At 36.3% G+C, this 27,740-nt stretch overlaps 1 pseudogene; it reads right to left on the bottom strand.

Annotated features, from left to right (window-relative positions):
• Positions 1-2,610: 2,610 nt before the first annotated feature.
• LOC131162576 (metal transporter Nramp7.2-like) lies at positions 2,611-18,069 on the bottom strand (annotated as a pseudogene).
• Positions 18,070-27,740: the final 9,671 nt, after the last annotated feature.

The raw sequence follows: 27,740 nt of genomic DNA, 5'->3' as shown, positions 1-27,740 counted from the left end.
GCGATGGCCCACACTACTACTGAACTTACGTGGCTCACATTCATTCTCAAAGACCTCGAAGTTCCTCTTAACCATCCTCCTGTATTGTTTTGAGACAATCTCAGTGCTCTTCACATGATAGTCAATTCAGTTTTCCATGCACGAAGCAAGCACATCGAGTTAGATTATCACTTTGTGCGTGAACGGATTGCGCTTGGTCTCCTCGTTACTCATCATATCTCCACTACTTATCAAGTTGCAGATATTTTTATGAAGCCCATGTCCAAAGCTTCTCTCATTTCCTTTAGCATCAAACTTAGCCTCCAGCCCCGACCAAGTTTGTGGGAGGATATTAACATAAATCAAGAGCTTGACACCTTAGAGCATACTGCTATGTGGAGAAATAAGGAGATTACAACGCTTTGGAGTAATAAGGAAGCAAATGGTCACAATCAAGCATATCCTCACAATGAGCATGCTCATCAATCTGTTGAGATTTGTGGAGATTTGTCATTTAATGGGGAAGATTGGAGATTTGAGTAGATTTGATGTACCAAATTAGTGTGTGAAGATCTCATCCTACAAGTCAAGGCAATATGGAGATTTGTCTCTACCTTCTCCTTTATTTCTTGCACAATTCCCTCCGCACAAAAAATATATTCTTACCTTTTTTTATCTCTGTCCAACATAGCTTAAATACCTGTTGTAATCCCTTCTGGTTGCTCACGTTGAGAAAGATATATGAAAATCAATTTCAGTTTTTGAATTCAAAAATTCTCTGAACAAACCCTTCACCACATCGGATGCCGGAGGCTTCACCGGGCTCATTTCTTCGAAGAAACATCCGGCCATCACCAACGCCAGCACTGGTATTATTTAGCATGTCAAATTTCCTCAGGTGAGAGTGAGATCCATCCATCCACCCATCACACATGCCAGAGTTTAATTAATTATTACCACAATTCAGTCATAGCTACAAAAAAATTGAGAATTAAGTCAGGTGGAGAAGATTCAAATTGATTATATATATATATATATATATATATAAATAATATAAGGTTGTTCATCTAGTTCAAATGTTTTTTTTTTCAAATTAAAATATAATAAAAGGAGACCGCATAACCTCGTACAGTTCTATTTAACTAATTCATTAATGAGTGGCGTGCCTTATACGCACAAGCCCTGCATGACCTTCCTTATAAAAAATCAAGTACCATATTCTATTTCATTATAAATTAATTATATATATATATATATATATATATTATGAAAAGACATGAGATTTCTTTTTTATTTAAATTTTAACAGCTCATCCTTAGGTTTATGAAAAATACATCAATCTCCCCTTATAATATCTCAAAAGTCAACGATACCATATCGAAGGAACATCAGCAGCAATGGCGGCAATTTCTGCAAGCAACTGATTGTAAATCAATTAACGATGAACTCACCAGTGCGTACCCCGAGATTTGCAGCAAGGGACTGAATTATTAGAGCAAAGATCAATTTTATTGGCACCACCCACAGTTGCTGATATAAAAATTACAAGTTAAATTCATTAATTAATTGTTAGTTCCCACAATGCTCTAATTTTTCATTTTATGTTCATGCGAATGCACAGCGGAAACCTTACAAACTCGAATCAATTTGGAACAAGTAATGCAAGCACTCAACGATAAATAATATGGAAACAAGCAATCACTCACAAAGAGAATAAACGAAAAGTAATAATTAAAGACATAAGATTTACATGTTTTGACAATGTGCCTACGTCTACGGGCAGGGGTGAGCATAATTCGGTGAAAACCGAATTAACCGGATTAACCAGCCGAAACTGACCGGTTCGGTTCAGGTAAAAAATTCAGTTCGGTCGGTTCGGTTAAAATTTTATAAACTCTCGGTTAATCGGGTTCGGTTCGGTTAACGGTTAAAAAAATATCGGTTAACCGATTAACCGAATTTTTAATATACTTTATAATATATTAATAATAGGGCGGGGCGGGCATGCGACTTGGGCTTGGCTGCTTGGGGCTTGGGGCCTGGGCCTGGTGGGAAACAAAGGCTCCGAGCCTCCGTGCCTTAGCTCAGTTCACTCCACACTCACAGTCCACAGACACACACACACAGACTCACACTCTCACAGTGGGAAATCGGGGATTGCCGGGATTGGGTCATTGGGGATTAGAGTTAGGGTTTATCGCTTCCTCTGTTCCTCAGTTTCTCTGTGCTCTTCCGAGTGCCGAGTGCCAATCTGCCCCGCACGGCGCACGCCTGCAGGCCGCAGCTCTCTTACATTTCTAACAATCTTTACCTTGGCGAATATTCACCACTTAGGAGAAAATCGAAAGAATACCCGCTCCTCCACCTGAGACAGTAGATTGAGACCGTCTCTCGTCTAACATTTGGAGATGTTGATAAAGTCTAACCAATGCTTGAACTTGTCTATTGTGACAAGCTTCGTCAACATATCAGTTACATTGTCAGACGTGTGAACCTTCTCAAGTAGAAGTTCACCTAAAGCAATAAGTTCCTATGAAAATACACATTAATGTGCTTTGTCCTCGCATGATACACTTGATATTTCACCAAGTAGTTGATACTCTAACTATCACAGTGCAATTGAACCCCACCTTATTGGACACCCAGCTCCCTGTCGAATCCTTTGAGCCACAATGCTTCCTTGGCAGCCTTAGGCAGTGCCATGTACTTCGATTCAGTAGTAGATAAGGCATTGAGCGACTGTACCATACAATTACAAAAATACGACATTATTTTTCAAATTTCTAAATTTATATATAAAAATTAAAAAAAAAAACCATTATATTCTAGATTTCTAACTATTACTTTCGAATCATGGAATTTGGATCTTGAACTTTAATTTTTGTAACTTACGTAAATAATTTCTTTTAAATCCACACAAATTTACATCAAACCCCAAAACCCATGATTCCAAACATTACTTTACAAAAATTTTAGAAAATTGGAAACAAGTTGTCTTTTTTTATTATTATTTTGAAATCTAAAAATTTAAAATAAAAAATTATTTTTCATATTTTAAAGAAACTTTTATCCTCTACCTTTTTTGATACAAATCTTGAAATGTTAAAAATAAACTAAAATTTTTATAATTCTTTGGAAAATTAAAAATTGAAATCAAAAAATATTTTCCACAACTAAACAAGTCCTACATTTTTCAACTTTAATGTCCCAAAAGTATTATGGACATACACAGAATTGAAGTGGGTCTCACGTATGAACATGACTCTATTATGGCCTTATTATGCTCAAGATATCCTAGGATACAATAGTATTTATGTAGAAGGCATATTTTGCATCTTTGGCAATCCCCCCCCGCGCGCCGGGGGGGGGGGGGGGGGGGGGGGGAGGATGCTATAACTAAAGCCTATGAGCCGAGTTGTTGACATGGTAATTAGGAAAATTTGAAATTTACTTGCTCATCGCATAAATTGGTAGAAAATGATTCATATAGCCGACCCACCTAGTGGGACTTAAGGCTTAATTTTGTTGTTGTTGTTGTATTACTGAAAATAATAATTGGTTCTAATATTATTACAAAGAAGGATCAAATGTTAATCTTGTGTGAAGCTAAAATTTTATCTTTTTGATTTTTTATATATATTATTTTTGCTGTCACTTGATAACCGAACATAATCACAAAAACATTAGCCTTTTTTTTTTTCCAAGTATATTTTAAGTTTCAAATGACTCAAGGATGTTTGATAGAGGATTTATTTTTTTGAAGGGAAGAAAGGATGATAAAACGAATTTCCATTGTATTTTTTTGTTCATATAAAATACTATTAAAAATAAAACTCATCCTAATATGATAAAAATATCAAGAAAAATTAAATGTTAATGATGAGTGAAGTTAAATTCTTGTCACAATAACGATTTATATATACTTTAATTTTTTTTTTTTTTTGCTTTTTTAGTTAAAATTGAATAAGGGGAATTTTTTATATTGATTATTCAACAATACAAGATTATATTTATACAAGAGTCAAGGATTCCAAATTATTCCTAAATATCTGCTCTATAATAAATACATATTAAATGAAAAATAGAAAATGTATATGTATTTCTAATACTCCCCCTCAAACTGGAGCATGGAGATCCGTAATGCCTAACTTGCGAGATAAGTCTAGGAAATGTTCACGACCCAAAGCGTTGGTGAAGATATCAGCAAGCTGACTATGGGTAGGAATATGCTTAGTGAAGAAGAGGCCAGTCTGTAACTTTTCACAAACAATATGGCAATCAATTTCTATATGTTTTGTACGTTTGTGATAAACAGGATTCTAGACAATGTGAAAAGCCGCTTGGTTGTCACAATATAAGAGCATAGGCTGGGAATGCGGTACACCAAGATCATTTAAAAGAGTTTTGAGCCATGTAAGTTCACAAGTAGTGGAAGCAACGCCCGGTACTCAATTTCGGCGGAGGAGCGAGACACTGTAGGTTGTTTCTTAGTGCATGCGTTAGGAAATTGGACTAGTACCTAGCTGAATGAAAAAACTAACAGTGGAGCGGCGAGTGAGGGGACAACTAGCCCAATCCGAATCAAAATAGGCGGAGACTTGAAGAGTGTTGGCAGTAGGAAAAAATAAGCCCAGACTTGGAGATGCCTTAATGTATCAAAAAACATGTACATCAGCATCATAATGTGGTTGTTTGGGCTGGTGTATAAATTGATTAAGAATGTTGATTGGAAATACAATGTCAGGACGGGTGATGGTGAGATATATCAAACGTCTAACAAGTCACCGAAACGAGCTTGGATAGGAGAGAAGATCACCATCAGTATTATTAAGTTTGAGATTTTGTTCCATGGGAAAGGTGACAAAATGAGTACCAAAATGACCGCTATTAGTGAGATGTCAAGAGCATATTTTCGTTGATTAAGAAATATGCCAGTTGGAGAGCAAGCAACTTGGAGACCAAGGAAATATTTCAGTTTGCCAGGATCCTTTAGTTTGAATTGTTGAGCAAACATGGCTTTGAAAGTACTAATATCAGAGAGATCATTGTCTGTCATGAGAATGTCATTAACATAAACAAGTATGAGAGTAAAAGACTGACCCCGAGAGAGGGTGAAGAGAGAGTGATTGGCCTGAGATTGGGTGAACCCCTCAACAAGTAAAACTGAAGATAATTTAGAGAACCAATTGTGAGAGGCTTGCTTAAGGCCATTAAGGGATTTCTGAAGATGACAAACACGAGTACCCCGTTGTTTGCAATAACCCGATGGAGGGGTCATATAACCCTTCTCATCGAGGTCACCATGGAGAAAAGCGTAGTTGACGTCCAATTGAAGGAGATGCCAATTCCAAGCTACAGCCACTACAAGAACACACCCAACAATAACGAGTTTAGCAACAGGAGCAAAAGTGTCATGATAATCGAAACCTTCTACCTGAGTGTAGCCCTTGGTCACCAAGTGAGCTTTGTGTCGCTCTATGGATCCATCGGCCCAAATTTTTATTTTGAACACCCATTTATAGTCAATTGGTTTTTTTCTAGGTGGAAGGTGTTGAAGAACCCATGTATGATTGACTTCTAAGGCTTGGATTTCAGAAGCCATGGCTTCACGCCAATGCGGGTGTAGCACAACTTGAGAATATGAGGCGGGTTCGGGATGTTGGGACATAATAGAAAGAAAAGCCAAATATTGATTAGAAAAACAATGATAAGATAAAAAGGAGGAGAGACAATGAACCATACCCGAGGAAGATCTTGAAACTTGTGAAGCGGTGGATGACTTCGGTAAAATAGGGCAAATTAAATCATCCAAGTAAGAGGGATGTGTGATAGCTTGTTTGGGCCGTGAAGAGATGGGTGGAGGAGGTGGTGGGGAAGGGGGCGAGGGCGAGGGTGTCAGTGAGGATAGCAAGGGAGAAGGAGAGAGAGGTAGGGGGCTAGGGGTAGGTGTGGTTGGCTGGGTAGGTAAAGTGTAGGGTGTATATCAAGAATAGGAAGGGGAAGGACAGGAGAAGATGTAGGAGTTGGAGGTATGAGATGATAGGGAAAAATATTTTCTTTAAAGGTGACATCATGCGTGATGAGAAATTTTTTTGATTTCAAGATCGTATACATGATAAGCCTTATGATGAGCAGGATAACCCAAGAAAACACATCGAAGAGCACGAGGAGAGAATTTATTGCGATGTTGGTGAGTGGTTTGGGCATAGCACAAGCACCCAAACACTTGCAAGTGTGTATACAATGGTGGTTTCTGAAAAAGAAGTTCATAAGGGGATTTATGATTGAGGCTGGGTGAAGGAGTGCAGTTAATTAAATAGGTGGCTGTGAGACCCAAAAAGAGGTGGGAAGATTGGCTTGAAAACGTAAACATCGAGCCACATTAAGAAGATGTCAATGTTTACGCTCGGCAACACCATTCTGCTGAGGTTTACCCACACATGTGTGCTCGTAAAAAATGTCTTGATCATGGAAAAAAGTTTGAAGCGGGGTGGATAGAAATTCTCAACCATTATCAGTGCATATGTGCTTAATAGTGCAATTGAAATGATTTTTAACCATGACAAAAAATTTTTTAAGGCAAGTGAAAGTATCAGATTTCATGTGCATGAGATAGATCCATGTAGCACGTGAGTAGTCATCCACGATTGTTAAAAAATAATGTGCACCAGAGAGTAAAGTTGTAGGATAATCACCCCATATATCACAATAAAGAGTTGTATGCATAACTTTTCGAAGGCTGGAACTCACCATAATATATTCAAAAGTAATGTACAATGAACCATATGACTTCAGTAACATATATATTTCAGTTTGGCAAAGAAAAAAAATTCAACAATTTATTTAGTGTAATTAATTGCACATCAATTACTTTATTATATTTGAACTTCAACATCTCTATAAAAGCAACTACAGCCTACTATGGAACATAATTTTCTTCTTCATGCCACTTCAAAGAGCTCCTATTTTGGCTATGGGATCTTGACTGGAAACACCTCCTTTTAAGGTACATTCTCCAACTCGAACTCATGGTCGAAACTCGTTTCCATGCCAGGTTGGTTAGTTGGATCATGCTTTGTTGGATCGATGAATGTCTCAACAGTGTTTTTACGAAAGGTCAAGTAGATCATTGCAAGTAGATAAATGACCATAAGGGGAAACACCACGATCCCCACAAATACGTTCCCAACTCTGGGGAGGCTGTTGTGAAATAGCCACTTAGGTAATATACATTGATGCCGATGATTCCCAGGGTTAGTATCCATGATATCACGATGACCTTAAAAAGTCACTGTTAGTCATTGTTTTACTCAAATAACATTTTTATTTGGGATAATTGTGGCGAAAAAAGGCTAACATACCATAGGAGTAATGTGCCCTTTCCATTAAAATTGTGCCAAATAACCAATTTGACTCTTGACAAGCAAACATGATACAATTTTTTAATGGAGGAGACACGATATCCCGGGCCAGCTAATTTTTTTTTTTCTTTGTGATGAGATTTGAGAATATATGATGGTTAATCCTAGTGACCTGGCAACCTATCATTGGATGAGGTTCTTATGGCCTATCCAATCAGAGGATGCCACATAGTCCCATGGGCCACAAATCACTCGAAAATTGGCACTGTGTGGCATAGGTAGCAGTTGAAATATGAAGGTGAATGAAAACTTACATAGATTGAGTTCTTGTGAGGTCCCATCTTGGTGCTACTGCCGCTAAATTTAAGGAGTGGGATTAGGACAAAGGGAAGCTCAAATGACAATATCATCTGCAATTAAAACCCATTGAAACAAAATGTTGATCTTTGTTTGAATTATTATAATTATCAATATTATTAAGGTGCAATTCATCTTGAAATCATTCAAAATGGATATAAACAAACCGAAGAGATGATAATGAGTTGGCCTCCCCCCTGGGCACCAGCGATGATGGAGACGATGAGGCTTGGCGTAATGGCAATGCACCTAGTGATCAAGTTCCTCAGCCAATTCCTCATCTTGAGGTCCAAGAAACCCTAACATAATTACACAACTTGTTTGTTTAATATGTTGTAAATAAACAAAACAAGCCCAACTCCTTAATTAGATATCTTTGCCAAATAGGGAATTAATGAAATCTGAAAACCTGCATGATATATTGTCCAGCATAAGTTCCTGTATTGGTAGAGCTTTGGCCTGAGCCAAGAAGAGCAATTGCATAAATGGTGGAGCTCGATCGTCCCAACACATCCTGCAACAGTATTTGATTTTGAAAAATTTTAAGCTGCGTTGAATAAATTCTGCTAAAAATTTGAATGCAAGTAAATCGTATAAGAATTGGACCTTGACTAGGAAAGAAGCAGAGTCGAGGGTGAGGTTATTGCACCGGTTGGAGTTTTCGGCGGATAGGATGGTGGCGTAGCAGACGGTGCCTGATACTAAGATCACCGCCACGTTGATTAAGAATGCTATTAGCAAAGCCAACCCACTCTCTACCAAGAAGTATCTACAAGCATCCTGCAGTAATTGAATCCCATGGTTGATCAGTAACTCACGCACTTTGTCCATATGCATTATGTGGTTTAATTTCTTTTCATATAACCAGCAAGTACTTTGCACTGTCTTGCACTGTACATCATGAGCCACTTGTACTATTCAACATTTATACTGTAATCCTAGATTTGGATAGACTTTAAAAAAAATTCATACAAAACTACGATAAGTTTTGTCCAAATCTCCCTAAATTAGAATCCAAAAACTTCATAATACATCTTCTTAAACACTATCTTCAATTGATTGTGGGCAGCCTCCATGATTGCTAGTGATTGAGTTGTTCCTAATCCCTCGTTCAAACCTTTTTTTAGTATATCTCTCAAATATCATTTGTCTCTCACTAAAAAGGACAAAAGTTAGAATTAGAGGAGAAAAAAAGTATGACTATTTGATATGTATTGGTGTGAGTTGTGACGAATATGGCTATGCTATTATTTGGTTTAGGAGATGGATCCAAAAAGGGTTGTGCTTTGAAAAAAAAGATTTGCATGTTATAGGTATCATGGTCACGATACTAAAATTGTCTGCACGGTTTGGTCTATGTACTTTTTCTTAATTATAAGTAAAGGTGTGTCAATAACTACCCCATTTTCCTTTTTTCCTTTTCCCCTCTATTCATTTCTGGTTGTCTAAATGTAGCGACTAAAATAGTTTGAATAGCACAAGTGAGCAAACACAAGTAAGAATGAAATGGGCCAAAGCCACATATATTTTATGTGCATGTAAGTGCATTATGCATGCATTACTTAATTTTGAAGAGGGGGTGATGGGTGTCTAACTAGTTGAATTTCCTACATTGATGCCTCGAACAGAGTTGGGAGTCTTCCTAGATATTACAAGAGCAGAGTGGAGGAAGAGGTTGTGCCTATTGATAACAAAGAAATTTGAAAGGATTTAATATTATATTTGAAATTGCATAACTTTAAATACTTTTGGATAATCATGCATTAAAATTTTTATAAATTATTAAATTTTATTACACATGCATTTGGTAATTGAAACGGTGAAATAGGATGAAATGAAATATAAAATATCAATTAGGATCTGTTTAGTTGAGAAAAACACTTTTAAATTTTAATTTTAATGTTTTCAAACTCTTACAAAAATGTCACCCTTTTTTTGACTTCCAAGATTTATATAAGAAATGCAGAAAATCATAAAATGATGTTCTACAAATTGTTTATACAAATTTTGAAAAAGTAAATAAAAAATGATTATTTTTTAATTATATGAAAAACAGAAATGGAAAATACAAAATTTTTTCGCAAGGGGACATGGCTTTAGTTTTTCTTTTTCTCATATTTTCTATTCAAAATTTCATTCTTATTGCATTTCTTCCGACAAGCCAAACACGATTGATTAAATGGTATTTTTTTTTTTTTTGAAATTCTAAGGAAAGATTAAGGACGATTTAATTTCTGAGGGTTAAATATTAATTGCAAAAAGGATTTGTAAAGGGATAAAGAGTGAAGGTACGGCATGATGAGGCCACCCAAAATGGCGATGGCGTAGTTGATGGCACCCTGGCCATTGAGCTTAGGGATGAACATTCCCTGAACCATATCCGACACCGGAGGCTTCACATGGCTCATTTCTCCTAGGAAACTTCCCGCTATTATGAACACCAGCACTGCTATTATCATTTCCAATTTCCTCACCTGATGATATATGTATATATCATCCAATTTAATTAATTACCACAACACAATCACAAACAAATAAATAAATAACATGTAAATAACTCAATAAACTGAAATATAAGAGGAAAGGTAAATTAAATTCATCAGCATGCATGGTTGCCTTCTTTGCATGATCACGAGGACTTAGAAAGCGCTAGGAAAAGAGAAGGGAAAAATTCAAATGAAATAGAATTTAGCAAACTACCCTAGTTCAAGTTTATTGGGTTTTTGATGATGATGATGATGATGATGATGATGATGATGATATATAGTTATGTGATGGCGTGAGACATGCATTGCCATTTCTTGATTTCTAATAGGTTAGTAAGAAACCCTTCTATTTGAACTGGATTTTTTATGATGATGAAATACAACATGCAAGTTGTAAGGATATATATGAGTTTAAGTTAAATTTCGCTATGTAGTAATGTGAGGTCCAATCTTTTCAGAATTCAAACTTTACACCTTCAATATTATATATATATATATATATATATATATATATAGAAATTGTCAGGTGTCATGAGACATGCAATGATCATTTCTTTTTAATAGTAATGCCATACATGATGTGGTGCATAATCAACATCACAATGCCGGCCTTGACCTTAGATATATATTTCTTATCATACATCATCTTGAATTTCATTCTATATATTATATTTCAAATAGAATATGCAATTCATAATTCCTTTGACTTTCTTTCTATATATTATAATATCGATGTATGTGAGAAAATACATCTTCCATCCCAGACTCTTTTCACTCTTTTCTTCGAGCGTTACACCTTCAATAGTATAGACGTTTATAAGTTTCATTATGATATGGATAGAATATTGGGAAACTAAGAAACATTATCTACTCCTAGAAAATATAATAATTCCAGGGAGTGGTGAGTGACAACTTTGATGGATATATCAGATATGGAAAATAGGTAATTAGGAACATACCCCAAATAATAAATGGAGTTGTCGCCCTATTTTTTTAAAAAAAGAAAAAAAAGAAAAAAGAAAAAAGAAAAAAAGAAGAAGGGAACGTACCCGAATCTCTGGAGGCCGAGGAGGAGGAGGGTGCTGCAGCCGGTGAGGAGAACTCCAACCCACACCGGAATATGGAACAGTATGTTCAAAGCGAAAGCAGTGCCCATCACTGCACCACCCATTTTTAATTTCTCAATTTCAATTCAAATGTAAATTATATATATGACCATCACACATCATTATTATTCAGAAATTGAGTAGTTAGAAAAAAATAATGGGATAAATATAAATATGAAATTAATCCATCCACCTTCAGGAATATCATTAGCTATGACTGCAATTTCTGCCAGCAAATACAGGCAATACTACACTGGTTTTGGATACTCCGATTTGCACAGCTCCGCCAGGTGATTCCCTGCATTTATAATTATAATTTTTTTAGTTTTAAATTTATAAATATTTTGAATATATATATATATATATATATATATATATTAATGGTCTGATCAGTTCAAAACTCACCAGTGCATACCCTGATATTTGCAGCTAGAGATTGGATTATTAGAGCAAAGATCATTCCTGTTGCAGTCAAAAATTGAACGACCTTCACGATCCATGATCACGACCACTTGAAAAGAGATAAATAAGTAAGGCTTGGAGGACCCAGGGTGTACTCTGGGGGATCGCTCCGATGCCTAAGTCAGGGATTGACTTGAGAGGTTTTTTTATGCAACAGTAAAGTAGAGTTTAGAATGAGATACCTCAGCCTCTTCTCTGAATCCCCATTTATAGTAATGGAGTTTGACCCAAAGGTGATGTACCATTTATTAGCGAATTATGGCGCAAACGTGAATCGCTCCAGTTGTTATAACGTTGGCGTAGATTGCTCTAGTCATCATGGAGCTGACGTCAATTGCTCTGCCTGAGCAGTTGACTTAGGTGATAATTGCCCTCATCAATGCTGGGCTTTAGTTTCCTTTGGATTTATGGTAAGTGATATATTTGAGATATATCAGTTGTCCCCCCTTTAGTTTCGAATTTTTGAAACTGGCTTCCAAAGTTTGAAAATTGTTTTTTTTTTTTATCGAGCAGCTCTTCTTGAGGCATTTTGGGTTGCTTGTGGTTTCATGAGTCACGCTCTTCTTTTTTGTCATTTCTGGCCTAATGAGCTGTGCTCATATTTTGGGCTGTTTTTAGGTCTCACAAGCGTTGCTCGTCAATTGGGCTGATTCTTCTTTGCCTAATGAGTTGTGCTTATTTTTTGGGCAGTCTTCTGGCCTCATGAGCGTTGCTCGTCAGTTGGGCCGATTCTTCTTTGTCTAATGAGATGTGCTCATTTTTTGGGCAGTCTTCTAGTCTCACGAGCGTTGTTCGTCAGTTGGGCTGATTCTTCTTTGCCTAATGAGTCGTGCTCATTTTTTGGGCAGTCTTCTAGCCTCACGAGCATTGCTCGTCAGTTGGGCTGATTGTTCTTTGCCTAATGAGTCGTGCTCATTTTTTGGGCAGTCTACTAGCCTCACGAGCATTGCTCGTCAGTTGGGTTGATTCTTCTTTGCCTAATGAGTCGTGCTCATTTTTTGGGCAGTCTTCTGGCCTCACGAGCGTTGTTCATCAGTTGGGCCGATTCTTCCTTACCTAATGAGCTGTGCTCATTTTCTGGGCTATATCTTCAGTAACATTTTGATAATTTATGATGCTGGGATGGTTGTTCAATTCGATAGGTTCTTGTAGTTTTGATTTCATTGGGGTTAAAGATGTGAGTTATGGTATTTTCAATATCAGTTAGGATTCTTAATCGGTTCGAGATGGATTTGTTTCAAAGGGTTTGGATGTGTATGCACCAAGTGTTCAATCATTTATGGCAAAGGGAACTGCAAGTAAGCGTGCAATGTTATAGATTTCGCAGACTATTTTTGTGTTGTCTGTGTCAAATGTGGGGTCTATAAACTCAGATTATTCAATTGTATCCCAGTTGATTCGTGAGTCCCATATTGGATGGGGTTGTGAGTGCAATGGTAGATTAAAGTTTGAGATTGAGATTTGCGAGATGTCTACCATTGACGACTTTGATTTTGTTATTGTTTGTTTTGATTATGGTGTGGATTGTTCGGCTGATTAGGCTCCAGGTGCTCGATAGAATGTCACTAAGGAGCTTGATTTTTCTGCTTGAGGTTTTGTCGATTGTAGTTGCTACAATTGTGCAATTTCAATGTGCGTTGTAATTTCAACTCAAATTCGCAATAGCAATTTCAAATTCACTATTCAGAGCACTGTTCAACGCACATGAATGTACAAAAGTCATTATTGCCAAACCGATGGTGCATTCGACCAACCCATTGGAATTTCAAAGTTTGGCTTTATTTATTTGACTTGCAGTGCAGCTATCATGACCCCACTATGCATTTGGTGCATAGGTCATTGTTCAAATAATTAAATAACTTGACCATCCTATTAATTATTATTAGCCATTAAGATGGAGCTTTTCAAGGGTTGAAACTATGACATCTATTTGTTTTTTTTTTTTTTTAGAATTATTATTGTATGATGGAGAAAAAATCATACCTTAAGAATAGGCACGTTGGCTACATAAATCTTGCGCATAGAAACATCAATTGTAGTCGGATTCGTATTAGATCCGGAATTTCGCAATATCGCAAGCTGGGTCTCGGTTATTCGTCCGTCAATTTTATTACTTGGCTTTTTCAATGCGAGTAAAGCGTCATTGATGTGCTTGAACGTAATAAACCCGTACCCTTTACTTTTCCCGGTGACCTTGCCAAGGATCGCGATGGCTTCTTCGAGGTTACCATAGGTGGAGAAGAGATTGTGGAGGTTCTTGATGGTAGTGTCCCATCCAATTCCGCGAATGAAGAGTTTGCACTGGGTAGGGTCCCAATTGGCGATGGATCAGACGGCATCGAGTACGTCTAGGTGTCGGACGGTGGTATTTCGGACGATCTTAATTGAGCCAATGCATCGACCTTCAATTATCTGATATAGTCATGATCAAGGATTGAAAGAGAAAACCTCTCAAGAAGTTCCCACAGACGGCGCCAACTGTTGCAGCCAAAAATTGAATGACCTTCACGATCCCTGATCACGACCACCTGAAAAGAGATAAATAAGCAAGGCTTGGAGGACCCAGGGTGTACTCCGGGGGATCGCTCTGATGCCTAAGTCATGAGCGTTGCTCGTCAGTTGGGCCGATTCTTCTTTGCCTAATGAAATGTGCTCATTTTTTGGGTAGTCTTCTAGCCTCACGAGCGTTGCTCGTCAGTTGGACTGATTCTTCTTTGCCTAATGAGTCGTGCTCATTTTTTGGGCAGTCTTCTAGCCTCACGAGCGTTGCTTATCAAACTCCATCACTATAAATGGGGATTCAGAGAAGAGACTAAGGTATCTCATTCTAAACTCTACTTTACTATTGCATAAAAAAACCTCTCAAGTCAATCCCTGACTTAGGCATCGGAGCGATCCCCCGGAGTACACCCTGGATCCTCTAAGCCTTGCTTATTTATCTCTTTTCAGGTGGTCGTGATCAGGGATCGTGAAGGTCGTTCAATTTTTGGCTGCAACAATTCCTATTAGCACCACCCACAGTAGCTGATATATATATATACACACACACACACACACACACACACACGCATACATAAGAAAATTACATGCTAAACTTATTAATTGTTTTTTGTTTATTAATTTAGTTTTCTTCTCACCCAAATACTCCAATTTTTTATTAAAAAAAGAGGAAGAAAGAAACCTCATATCTGTGACTAGCTCCAGCTTGCAGATCGGTTTCCACTGTAAACAATCAAATGGTACAATGAAATTAAGAGCTGAGAGAGAGAGAGAGAGAGAGAGAGAGAGAGAGAGAGAGAGAGAGAGAGAGAGAGAGAGAGAGAGAGAGAGAGAGAGAGAGAGAGAGATTGCAAATACATACAGCTGCCGGGGTCGATATAAGCCATGGAGACGAGAAAGCCAGGTCCAACATATGATACGAACTTTCTCCATCAGGGTTTCTGTTTTCATTCATCAATATACATGTTATGCTACAATTCAAATCATTTTAGGAATCAATTAATTTGCGGATTAAGGATGTCCTGGATTTAAATTAATTGATATTTTTTTGTGATTAATAACTATTAGAATTGTTAATTTTGTTATTAATCTGTTAATTTGTTTAATTGTTAAATTGTTAGTTATTATTTCAGTTGTATTTTTCATTTCATATACTAGTATAAATACTAGTATAAATATTACTCTAACTTTAACTTTAATTTTGGAATAATACAGATTATTTATTTTAACATGGTATCATAGCATTTTCCTTCCACTCTCTTTCTCTCTCAGTTTCAGAGTTCTTCCGCTATTCCCTGTGAAGAGTTCCTCTTGCGATCTCGCCTCTCAGAGCACTCTTCGCTCTACTCTGCCACTCTCTCAATCTCCACAGGCTTTGCGATCTCTTCTCACTGCAATCCCTCGCGTTTGCCATGTCCACAGCTCCAGATTCCGTCCATGTCGTCGCCACCGGCAGTGATGACTTCAAGTTCAGCTTCTAGCATTTGAAGAGCAAGTAAATCGTTCTTGCAATCAAGATTCATGGGTTCCCATTCACGATCAAGATCACTCCTCATGTTGAAGCCCTTGAAGCTTCTTGATGTTGCCTCTGAAACCGGGTTCTTGGAACCCCTCACCGTTCTTGTGCTGGGCAGTCACCGCGGCTTTGTTGCAGAGATTCGCCTCTGAAACCGAGTTATCGAAACCACAGTTCACCTAGAGTCGTGGATTCCTTACTGCTTTGTTGCTCTAGAGGTGCCAAAGAGTCGGATGGGCGAGGCATTCTGTATTTTGCGAGATTTGAAATTGCCTATCTCAACGATTTTCTATTCTTGTTTTCTTTGTTTGGGCATTTCTCATTTCATTTTCGCTTCTTTGGTTTCTTCTTTCCCCTATTGGTGATTGCGTCGCTTCCCTTCCTCAGATTTTCTGTTTTTCTGATTCTTGCTTCCGCATACATTTTTTTTTTCTTTTCATTCTCCCATATTCTGGTCTAGAATTTTTGGAATTTTTTGCTCTAAACTTCTGCTTTGGAATTTTATGCTTTGGAATTTTATGCTCTGCAATGCTGCATATCCTACTCTAAAATTCTGCTTTGGAATGTTGCATATCCTACTCTAAAATTCTACTATGGAATGCTGCATATCCTACTCTAAAATTCTACTATGGAATGCTACATATCTTACTCTAAAATTCTACTATGGAATACTTTAAAATTCTACTTTGGAATTTTCTTCATGTCTTTCTTCAAGTTTTTATTACTTGGAAAATTGCTGATGATTCTTTCTTCCATATTCTGCTCTGGAATTTTGGGAATTTTTTGTTCTAAAATTCTGTTCTGAATTTTTTTTTTCTCCTATATTCTGCTCTGGAATTTTTGGGAATATTGTTTAGTATGGTTTCATTTCTTGTGTGTGCTCCAAGTGTTCAAAAGAATGACACAAAGGAGCTGGTGATTCACAATGCTCCGGCAATTGGAACAAGATCAAGACCTGTCTCGCGGTTTGCGACAAGCTCGGTTAGGAGTATGTCACCGTTGATTAGTTCTTTGCCGCCCGAATTTCGCCTCTTCAGTTTGGGTGTTGCAAGCCTCCATCAGTTTGTGGATATACTTTTGTGAACCCAATTACAAGGGTGAATCCAGTGAACCAAGCATCGGCTTCTTGGTATTGTTCGGGTTTTTCTTTGAAGTTTGGATGGAATTTTGTTTTATCTCTGATTGTTTAGCAGGGATGTTGTTTGTTGCTATTAGTTAAAAAAAAAAAAAAAAATGGTGGCAGTTGGAATTCTGGAACAGGTCTTCAGGAAATCCCTTCCATATCTGCTGTTCCATTATCTCAATTGAAGTTGATCCATATCTGCTATTCCATTATCTCAATTGAAGTTGATTCCCGTGATTGTCGGTTAGGAGTTTCGCACTTCAGAGTGACTTCACAGCTCTCCACTCTATCTCTGGTTTGATCTGCTAGTCTGTGTCGTCATCTCCATCTCGTCTTCGGCTCACTCGTATTGGGTCTGATCTGCTGGTCAGCCATTCCCGCTCCGGCTATGCCGTGTTTCGTCACTCGTTCTCAGAGATAGTTGATCTCTTGGAGTTTCTTGATTTTGAAGGAAATTTTTACAGGATTTTCTTTCGTTTTGGGCCATATTTTTGGTCTTCACTTTGCAGCAATTTTCGTGTTCACCGGCACATCTTGCCTGCTTTATGCATCGGCATCTTCTCCTACGAATCATCTCCGTTGCCGTTGCCTTTCTCTGCTGCTGTCATACTTCACATTAATGGAGTTTTTTTTTTTTTTTCCATCATCTTTTTACCGCAAGATGGCGATGTGAAATCTTTATTCACCATCTCCATCTTGAGGGAGCGTATTAGAATTGTTAATTTTGTTATTAATCTATTAATTAGTTTAGTTGTTAATTTGTTAGTTATTATTTCAGTTGTATTTTTCATTTCATATACTAGTATAAATACTAGTATAAATATTACTATAACTTTAACTTTAATTCTAGAATAATACAGATTATTTATTTTAACAATAACAGATCACAACTATATATGTATATAAATAAATAGGGGAATGATAACAAATTTAAATAAAAAAAATAAATTGATAATAGCTAATTAACCTGGTCTTTTTGACATTGATCGCGGCTGTGATGATGAGTTCCGGTACCTGTAATGGCGGTGGGGAGGGGGTTGTCTCCGTCGTCGTCGATGGCAACTATGCGGTTGCTGCCTCCTCCCCACGGTGTCAGATTAGGCAAATTAAGCTCATCTTGATGATGATCATCATCATCATGTACTTGCTGCTGCTGCTGCTGCTGTTGCCGGCTTCCCATCTGTCTCTCTCTCTCTAGATGAGGAAGCACGTACCGTAGCGAGTACCGCCGCAGGTTGGATCTTCATTTTCTATTTATAGAGAGTGAATGGAGACTGTAGCGGCGTGAGCGAGCCCACCTACGCTAGGTGCCGCAATCCTCACTACTGCCTCCTCGGAGCAAGCCCACATGTCATTTTCTTCCATCACTTTCTTAATTTTACCTATACATTCATTATTTAATATAATAATTATTAGAACTACTTCAATAATGTCCCAATCAGCAGAGGAAAGTTCGATTCATGCACGTGGGAGCCCTCCACTACCCAGGCCATTTCGGTGAAGAGCCTTTACAATCACCTTGCCATAGTGATTCTCAAAATAATATAAGCCTCTCCCATAACCATATGTGGAATAAAATCATCCCCTAAAAAGTGAGTGCTTAACAATATAATTTTTACAATTGATAATATGCAAAGAAGAGGTTGGAGGTTGGCCTCTATGTGTGCCTTGTGTAAGAAGGAATGTGAAGGAGCCAATCATATCTTTCTACATTATCATTTCAGGGAGCTGATTTGAGAACTCGTATGTTAAAGGACGTCAAGTAACATTGTCATGTCGAATTTTTTGACACCAATGTTTTTAGCATGAAATTTCTCAAAGCTTAATGGATGCCTTAGAAGAATGAAAGCAACCATTTCGGCAATTATATGTTGGGTGTTGAATTATGACTTATTTCTAGAAGCTCACCATTGAAGTCTTTAATGGTGAGCTAGTTTTCCAATGGTAGGTGATGAGTTGTTGTAATAGTGTTATTTTCTAACCTATATAAACCCATCACTTCCATTTGTAATCCCATCCCCAAATTTGTCTACTTCTCTCTTAAACACATTCTCTCTTCTCTCTCTCATTTTGTAATATTTCTACAATAGAGGAATATTGATTGATAGTGTCCGAGGACGTAGGCACAATTAGACGAACCTCGTTAAATTTTGGTGTTCTTCCTTTCATCTATTTAGTAGTTAGCTTTTGTCGAGTATAGTTGTAGTAATATATTGTGCTAATTACATGTCTAAGGAAAATTTTGTTTAAGAAAGTGGGACTTAAGCGGTCCATTGTGACCCCCCACTTTCCTGAGAATTTACCTGGTGTAATTTTACACAATCATTCACTCTCTATTTACCTGTATAATAGTAAATTGTGGTAAAGTTAGGTGAAATAATCCCAAGTTTCACAACAATTGGTATCAGAGTCAAGGTTGTTAGCCTTAGTGGCTACACCATCATTGTTTAATGTGTTTTGATGATATTAACCTATATGTTGTTCCTAATGTTTTCCTATCTTTGTAGATCATGTTTAGTATAGGTACTCGTACATGAATTATTGGATCGAAGGCAAAGATCAGATCGAGTAGACGTTAAGAAGGAAAGATCAAATGGACACGTACTCGGAATGACCCAAGCACAACCAAAGAAAGCTTAATTGTAGAATTATTTGTAATAAGAGTTGTGTGAGGTAGTATGTTTTATAACTCTTGCGAGTGTGTTTCTTGCATGATTTCTGAGCAAGAGTTGAGCAAAGCACATGCATACTAGGACACATAAGTTTATAGGATTGCACTAAAGACATAAATACAAACTCACCTTTCATAACTTTCTAAGTTAAAACAAGAGTTTGTTAAATGAATCCTAAAACTCAAATATGTTTTCAAAGGGGCAAGTTTTTAACATCCTAGTTTTAAGAACATTTTTATACTTAGTCCCGATTGTGTTAAAACAAGTTTAATGTCCTAAAGGTTCAAAGAAAGTCAAGTATATTTACAAAAGGACATACTAAGCATATAAGATATCAAAATGGGTTTTCAAACATGTTTTATTATTTAAAATATCTTATATTCAAAAGGAAACTCATTTGGACAAGTTTTAATCTTCATTATACTTAATATATTTCATATAATTTTGTCCAAGAATGATGAGTCATTAAAACACTTTTTGGTAAGGAAAAACAAAGTAATCGTCACTGCCATAGTGTAGTCTTGAGTCCTAAATACCTTACGGTATTTTAGGAATAACTTTTTTTATAAAAGTCCAAATGAGACGATCTTGGTGTCCTTGGAAAGTTAAGACAAAATTCCACAACTTTCATGTTGATCACTTTTTCTGATTCAGGGACCTCGTAAACGAAATTCAGATTTCGTCGACGAATTCTGGGCAGAAGCGCCCCAACGGGCGGAAAACGGCTAGTTTGCCAAATAAAGTATTTTTTCTTCCCCCCAATGGCTAGTTAATGGCTCCTAAGGTTCTTGGGCTATAAATAGAAGCTTTATTAATTAAAATATCTTATATTCAAAAGGAAACTCATTTGGACAAGTTTTAATCTTCATTATACTTAATATATTTCATATAATTTTGTCCAAAAATGATTTGAGTTATTAAAACACTTTTTGACAAGGAAAAATAAAGTAATCGTCACTACCGTAGTGCAGTCTTGAGTCCTGAACACCTTACGGTATTTTAGGAAAAACTTTTTCTACAAAAGTCCAAATGAGACGATCTCGGTGTCCTTGGAAAGCTAAGACAAAATTTCACAACTTTCATGTTGATCACTTTTTCTGATTTAGGGACCTCGCCGACGAAATTCAGGTTTCGTTGATGAATTCTGGGCAGAAGTGCCCCAACGGGCGGAAAATAGCTAGTTTTCCAAATAAAGTATTTTTTCTTCCCCCCAATGGCTAGTTAACGGCTCCTAAGGTTCTTGGGCTATAAATACAAGCTTTTAGACTTGAATTAATATGGTTTTGAGCATTGTTGATCATATTTGTGAAAAATATCATTTTATCCAAAACCTATGCACTTTGCACTTTGCATTTTAGTTATTCTTCACAAGTGCTCAATCCTCTCTTGCTCACTTATCTTGTAAGATTCATTCCTTGAGAGAATAGAGTGAAGATTTGGTTATGTTTCATATTGGCTCATTTAAGGAGCATTAAATTATATTTCCAATCTCTTGTAAGGTTCTTTGTGAACCATTGTTGTAAGGTTCTTTGTGAACCGAAGCGAAGGCTCTTGGTGAGCGCGGTAGGAGTTTGTTCCCAAGTGTAGGGATTTGTTCTTGAGTTATAAGGCTTCTCCGCCGGTGAAGGAGTATCTTTAGTGGATTGTGGAATCCTTGGCTTGGTGCTAAGGCGTGGACGTAGGCTTGTGCCGAACCACATAAAAATATCGGTGTTGTTCTTTCTCTCCCTTACACTTTTTATTTTATATCTTGTGCATGATTTATATTTATATTGTGATATAATTTCTTGTATCTTGTGAAGAGTTTTTATTTTGTAGAAAAATACGTATTCCGCGAAAAGAGTCGCTTCTCCACCGGTGAAGGAGTATCTTTAGTGGATTATGGAATCCTTGGTTTGGTGCTAAGACATGGACGTAGGCTTGGTGCCGAACCACGTAAAAATACCGGTGTTGTTCTTTCTCTCCCTTGCACTCTTTATTTTATATCTTATGCATGATTTATATTTATATTGCGATATAATTTCTTGTATCTTGTCAAGAGTTTTTATTTTGTAGAAAAATACGTATTCCTCGAAAAGAGTCTATTCACCCCCCCTCTATACTATATACTCCGGGTTGGGACTTCCAACAAAGGTTATTCTTAGTATGCTCTGTGGTTGTAGCTTAGTCTGATCCTCCACATCAGAAAAGTTTTCCTTGGGCTATTGGTATTTTGCATAGCTATTGAATAGCATTTATGGTAGAGATGGCAAATAGTGCAAAAACATCCATATCAAACTCATCTATTTTGGCAAGAACTACTGTGGCAAATGTCAGATTTGCAGTGGAGATTTTTGATGGCACCGGTCATTTTGGTATGTGGCAAAGTGAGGTTCTAGATGCTCTCTTTCAACAAGGTCTAGACATTGCCATTGAAGAAGAGAAACCAGAAGATATTGAGAAGAAAGAATGGGGGACCATCAATCGATTAGCATGTGATACAATTCGATCGTGCCTTTCAAGAGAGTAAAAGTATGCATTTTGTAAGGAAGCTTCTGCAAATAAGTTATGGAAGGCATTGGAGGAAAAGTTTTTGAAGAAAAGCTCTTAAAACAAACTCCATATGAAGAAGAGACTATTTCACTTCACTTATGTCCCGGGTACCACTATGAATGATCATATCACCAACTTTAATAGGTTGGTTACTGATCTAGTTAATCTGAATGAGACTTTTAAAGATGAAGACCTGACTTTGATGTTGTTGGGATCCCTTCTTGAGGAGTTTGAGTTTCTTGAAACTACTCTACTCCATGGAAAGGATAAAGTGTCTCTTGGCGAGGTTTGTGCTGCTTTGTATAGATATGAATTGAGGAAGAAGGACAAGCTTGAAAGCACAAGTGGAGCCAACGAGGCTCTAATAGTTCGAGGCCATTCACAAAGCCAGAATAGAAGAAAGAAAGAGAGATCCAAGTCAAGGTCTAGACCAAACAAAGATGAATGTGTCTTTTGTAGGGAAAAAAAGGCACCGGAAGAAAGACTGTACGAAGCTAAAGAATATAGGAAAACCTAATAAAAGAAAGGTCATTTCAAATGTGGCTGAGTACGAAGATGGAAGTTCAGATCTTTCACTTGATCTTATGCCGTTAACTAGTTCTTCGAGTATATGGCTACAAGATTCTGGGTGTAGCCATCATATGTGTCCCAATCGGGATTGGTTCTTTGATTTTAAAGAACTAGATGGTGGAGTCGTCTACACAGCAAATGATATCGCTCTTACCACACATGGGATTGGTTCAGTTTGCTTGAGGAATCAAGATGGATCAATCAAAATATTGACGGACGTTAGATATGTACCAAGTTTGATGAAGAATCTTATTTCTGTGGGAACCCTAGAATCAAAGGGATTCAAAGTAACAGCAGAAAACGGAGTCATGAAGATCATCTCTGGTGCACTCATGGTAATCAAGGGAATTCGTAAGAATAATAACTTGTATCACTATCAAGGTCGTACAGTTATTGGGACGACAACAACAATTTCTACTAATGATAAGGAAATAGAAGCAACTAGGTTATGGCATATACGCTTGGGGCATGCAGGTGAAAAATCCTTGAGACTTCTTACAAATCAAGGATTATTAAAGGGAGCAAAGACCTGCAAGCTAAATTTCTATGAACATTGCATCAAAGGGAAGCAAACAAGAGTGAAATTTGGTATTGCAATCCATGATACCAAGGGTATTTTGGATTATGTTCACTCTGATGTGTGGGGATCTTCCAAGACAACTTCACTGGGAGGAAAACACTACTATGTGACCTTTGTTGATGATTTTTCTCAAAGAGTATGGGTGTATACTATGAAAAATAAGGATGAAGTGTTAGGAGTCTTCCTCAAATGGAAAAATATGGTGGAAACTCAAACAAGTAGAAGGATCAAGCGCCTCCATACAGATAATGGTGGAGAATATAGAAGTGATCCATTTCTTAAAGTCTGCGAAGAAGAAGGTATTATACGACACTTCACAGTGAGAAGTACACCACAACAGAATGGAGTGGCAGAACGTATGAATCGAATATTGTTGGAGAAGGTTTAGTGTATGCTGTCCAATGTTGGGTTGGGTAGAGAATTTTGGGCTGAGGCAGTAACATATGCCTGCCACCTCATCAACCGCCTACCATCTACTGCTATTTGTGGTAAAACACCATTGAAGAAATGGTTTCGAAAGCCTGCTACAGATTATGATTCCTTACATGTGTAGACACCCCATTTTTACCCACGCCCAATATATTTATTACTATTATTATTATTATTGTTATTTTATTATTATTATTATTATTTTTATTATTTTATTTATTATTATTATTATTATTATTATTTTTCATTAGTATTATTATTATTACCTTTATTTTTATTTTTTACTTCTATTTATATTGTTTATTATTATTATTATTTATTATTTTCATTATTATTAATATTATTTTTAATTATTATTATCATTATTATTAGTATTTTTATCCTTATTATTACTATTATTATTATTATTTTATTTATTATTATTATTATTATTTTACTATTATTATTTTTATTATTATTATTATTTATTTATTTTTGTTATTACTATTATTATTATTTTGCTATTATCATTATTTTTACCTTATTATTATTATTATTATTATTATTATTTCCTTATTACCATAATAAGTAGTTATACTCATATATATTGTTTCCAAAAAGAAAAAATACCATAAAATACAAAAAACCAAAAAAGGAAAAGGGATGGGTTAGGGTTTCTAAAATTTTTATATAAGGGACTTTTTTTCCTCTCTTCAAGGACAGCCGGGGGGCACAGCGCAGCGCAGACCGGAATTTTTTTTCATCTTCTGCTCCACCCCGAATTGCTCTCTGCCTCCTTGATCTCTCTCTCTCTCTCTCTCGTTATTCATCAGAGATAAGCAACTCTCCATCAACCTCCCTCTATCACTCTCCCTCTCCATCACTCTCCTTCTCCACTCACCTGACGAACCAGCAAGACGTCGTCGCCGCCGTGGCCACCTGTCCCTAGCCGTGGTCATCGCCAACACTGTTCGCCGTCGTCTCTGTCTCTGCCTCCAGCCACGCACCAGCAAGGCCGCATCAGAGTTCCTGCTCTGCTCCGCCTTCAGCAACCACACAGCTGGACCTGCTACAACCTGCTGAGAATCCTCCATAGAAGCTCCAGTTCCAGCCGCCGTGCTGTCTCTGCAACTCTTCCTCTGCCCTGAACCACCACTCCAAATCCTCTGCAACTTCGGCAACTCTCGGCCAGCACAAGCAGACCATCAGCCACTGACACCTGAAAGCAGCAACAGCCGCTCTGGCAACTCTGATCCACCTCCGGTAAGCTCTCCTGCTCTTTCATGGTCACGCACACACGCACACTGTTTGGGTTTTAACATTTAAAATTTTAAGTTTTTAAATTGTACATGTATATTATATGATTAATACTAGTTATTTTATATGGTTACTATATATTTATATTATAATTGTTGTATTTATAGAATTTTTGTTGTAAGAACTTGTTCTAATATTTAAAGTTTAAATTTTTTATCATATTTGTTACATATATAATATTGTGGTGAGATCTTTTAGCTGATACTCATGTTTATATTGTTTCTTGTTGTATTTATTATTAATAAATTTATTACTGTTATGAAATATTAATCGTCAGAGTTTGTGTTTAAAGGTCATATATTTGTATTCGTTGTACGTATTAAATATTTAATATTATTGTATAATTGTTGTTGTATCATGTGTGTGTGTATATGTATATATACATTGAATTGGTATTGTATTATTTAGGGTCAAGTATTGATAAGATAATATTTTGAGTTTTTTTTTAGTATGTTTTATTATTTATATGTTTAGTATGCTTGATTTATTTTTATTATTTAAGTTAAACTTTTTTTTTTTTATCGGTGTTGAACTAGTCACATTATTTCTTGTTTATATTTATCTAGGGTTTGAGATTATTATTTGTTGGGGTAGTTTCAAAGTCTTTTTATGATAATGTTTATATACACTCTATGGTTGTTATGGTAAGGTTTTAGGATTGTAATGATGGCTTTAATGTTTAATATATACGCTCTATTTGTCTTGTTGTTGTACATTAATTGATATTCATGGTGTAGGGTTTACAACGTTGTAAGATTTGTTTAGATGTTGATATTCATGGTTGAACGATTATTGTTATTATTGTAGAATTTTTTGTCGTTTTAACACTCAAAGTTTGAATTTTGTTATTAATGTTAATGTTCATACTGTAGGGTTAGATTTTTGTGGTATTTATTGTATATATAATGATTAATGTTAGTGTGGTAAAATTTTTATTGATATTATATATTTATTATATTAATTAGCATTTTTATAATATTGTAAATTTATTATTGTGATAATGTGGTATTACATATTTCATAGCTTGGTGTTTCATTGACATTATATGTAAATTAATAATTTTAATTATATGTATATCACATATTAGCATATTGGTAAATATTACTTATTTAGCATTTTTGTATTTTCTTTTTAATATTATATATTTAGTGATTTAGGGTTTAATGGATATTATATGTTTAGTAAATTAGCATTTTAATCACATGTTTAGCATCAATTATTTTTAGTATATTAATATAGTTAGTATTAATTATTAGTATCCTAGTATTTTTAGTATCAGCTATTTTTAGTATATAAATATGTTCAGTATTAATCATTATTAGAATCTTACTATATTTAGTATTAAGTATCCTTAATATATTAATATATATAGTATTTAGTTACTTATTTTGACATTCATAATATGTTAGTAGGTATGTGAGGCTTATTACTCTATTACCATATATTAAAAACCTCCCATGTTAGTATTTTCCTATAAAAATTTTATATATAATTTCAAAATTTTGGGAGTGTATTTTCTTAATTATTATCCCTATGATTTTATTGCGGGGGTATGAGCCTTCGGGCTTCACGTACCTTAAGCTCTGAGGGAATATATATATATATATATATATATGTATATATTATCTTCATTTATTTATTATTTTATTTATTTATTTTTAACATGTATTTATAAATTCATAAAAAGGAGTAATCTAAAGATTTATTAGATTAATTTAGGGATAATTTTAAATTAATTAGGTACCGTTCGTAAGAACGGGCGCGTAGGGGGTGCTCGTAGCTTCCCCTCGCGTAACCGAACTCCCGACCCCAACTCTGGTAACATAGACCCGTTCTACCCCTAACGGGGTAGTAATTATGTGTTCTAACCGCACTAAAGGTTAGTGGCGACTCCGACATTTCCCTATTTTTCCTTAAAAATATTAAAATGATTTTTAATTTCGCCGCCCGGGGCACACGCGCTCCCGGGACGTCGCGACAACATGTATTCGGTTCCACTGCCTACTATCATGTCAAGGAATCAAAGCTGAATCCGAGGGCTAAGAAAGCAATCTTTATGGGAATCACCTCTGGAGTAAAGGGATATTGTCTTTGGTGTCCAGAAACAAAGAAGATAATCTTCAGCAGGGATGTTACCTTTAATGAATCTACTTTCTTTAAAAAGGTGACAACAGAAAGTGTTGAGCAAAAAGATGGTGCTCCAAAACATGTGGACTTTGACAGAAGAATTGTTTTCCCAGAAAATGAAGACTCTCCTATGATAGAAGAAGAGTTGCCTGAAGAAGAGGTTTCAACCCAAGAACCTCCACAACAACATGAATATATTGCATTGAGTAAGCCAAAGATAAAAATTAGAAAGCCTGCTCGCTTTGTTGACATGGTGGCTTACACATCTCTAATTGCAAACGATGATACTCCTGTCACTTACAATGAAGCAATCCAAAGTTTGAAAGAAGAAAAGTGGAGGGGAGCCATGAATGAAGAAATGCAGTCCCTTCATAAGAATCAAACATGGAAGCTTGTTAGTCTTCCGAAGGGAAAGAAGGCAATTGGGTGTAAATAAGTATATACAAAGAAAGATGGATTTCCTGACAAGAATAGTGTTTGCGACAAAGCAAGGTTGGTGGCTAAAGGCTATGCACAAAAGGAGGGAATTGATTACAATGAGGTATTTTCTCCAGTAGTAAAACATTCCTTCATTAGAATCTTGTTGGCTTTGGTAGCGAAATGTGATATGGAACTAGTTCAGTTGGATGTAAAAACTACATTTTT

The sequence above is a fragment of the Malania oleifera genome, chromosome 8, assembly GCF_029873635.1.
Source record: "Malania oleifera isolate guangnan ecotype guangnan chromosome 8, ASM2987363v1, whole genome shotgun sequence".
Lineage (NCBI taxonomy): Eukaryota > Viridiplantae > Streptophyta > Magnoliopsida > Santalales > Ximeniaceae > Malania > Malania oleifera.
This window is presented reverse-complemented; position numbering and strand designations above follow the sequence as displayed.